Genomic DNA, 1,543 nt, shown 5'->3' with positions numbered 1-1,543 from the left:
CTGTCCTCTCTCTCATGACAGTAACTCTGTGCTCTGTAGGAACACCAGATTTCTTTGGCCCCCCTGTAGGAAAATATCCCCTCCCCGACACCCCCTTAAGGAGGAGGTCCTGGGCCCTCCTCCCCCTCCCTGACACCTCTCCAGGCAATCTCTGACACTGCGGGGGGGGGGGGGGGGGGAGGAATGTGATTGATCAGTCCGGGACCAGAGGGAGGCAGGAAGGTGCCCAGGAAGGTGAGAGGAGCTGGGGTGGACAGTTCCAGGGCGATGGGGAGGTGGAGGGCCGGGAGGGGGAGGGGCAGCGGCTTATCTCTCTCAGGAGGGGGGAGTTCACTCCAAACAGCTAATGCACTGGCGTGTGAAAGCCCCTCAATTAGCACTAATGATGCAATCAGGGAGGGAGGAGGAGGGACCAGAGGTTCTGGTGGAGCCAGCACCAACTTACACAGTACACACTCCCTGCCTCGACACAGTGGCCCCTGCAGACACACCAACGCACACACTCCACAGACGGTATGGACCACGCACGTCCGTGGGTAAAAACGCACTTTGCAGAAACTACTAGCATGCATTTGGTTCGTGATCCGCTGCGGACCGCGTCTGAATGCAGGGATCCCCGAGGGGGAGAAGGGGTTAGGGACAAGGAACAATCAGAAATCGGAAAGACTTGTGAGAGGAGGTTGAGCAGTGCCTCTCCGAAACATGATTATTCCTCTGATCTCAGAGTCCCCGTCCCACGCGCGCTCGCAGGTGCAAGCCCCTCTGCGTCCTCCCCCCAACACCCCTCTCTGGAATCCGGGGACTTGGGCCAGGAGCCGTCACCCTCACGCCTCTCCCGCGGGAGGCGGGATCCTCAGGAATTTCCTGCGTCCCCTCCCGACCTCCGGCCCCGGGTCCCGGGAAGGGATATCTGGGGACACACGGATGTCCAGACCAACCACAGACTGCTCTTCCTCTCTAAATTTCTGTAACCCGTCGGCCTCGCCCCTTTTTTGCTCTCCCACCCTGCCCCGCCGGCTCCGTTATCCGCCTCCCGGTCCCGTTATCCCGCAGCCACGGCCCCGTTATCCGCCCTGGCGCTGGGCCGGGAGCCCTCGCGCGTCGCGGGGCCGCCGTCGGCCCCTCCCCCGCTCCCCCGCTGGAATCATAAGTCCACGCGTTAGGTTTTGCTCACCCCCAACCTCCATGGCATCCCGTGCCCGGACCATCGAGGGGGGGAGGGGGGGAAGGATGACTCACTATACCCTATATCTGGTGTTTCGATAAAAAAAAAAATTCTTTTATTAAGAACACCACCCCCTCGGAGGGCAGAGAAGAGAGAAAACACAACCCCACCTCATCAATGGGGGTTCCTCCCCAAAAAAAATATTTTTTGGGGGGTAGACCCCCCCTGGGGGGGGAGGGGGGAGAGAAAAATTTTTCTACTACCTCTTCTTTTGCGGTTCCCCCATAAAAAATATCTTCTTAAGTTTATTTCTCTCCTCCCCTTTTGTAGGGGGGAGAAGGGAAAAAAAAGAACAAACAACAATCAAAATAAGTAGGT

At 58.3% G+C, this 1,543-nt stretch overlaps 1 protein-coding gene across 1 annotated transcript in view; it reads left to right on the top strand.

The window, feature by feature from the left end:
• Positions 1–1,543, top strand: part of PKDCC (protein kinase domain containing, cytoplasmic) — a 14,710-nt gene that overhangs the window by 2,806 nt on the left and 10,361 nt on the right.

Source organism: Myotis lucifugus, unplaced genomic scaffold (genome assembly GCF_000147115.1).
Source record: "Myotis lucifugus unplaced genomic scaffold, Myoluc2.0 scaffold_6, whole genome shotgun sequence".
In the NCBI taxonomy this organism is placed as follows: Eukaryota; Metazoa; Chordata; class Mammalia; order Chiroptera; family Vespertilionidae; genus Myotis; species Myotis lucifugus.
This window is presented reverse-complemented; position numbering and strand designations above follow the sequence as displayed.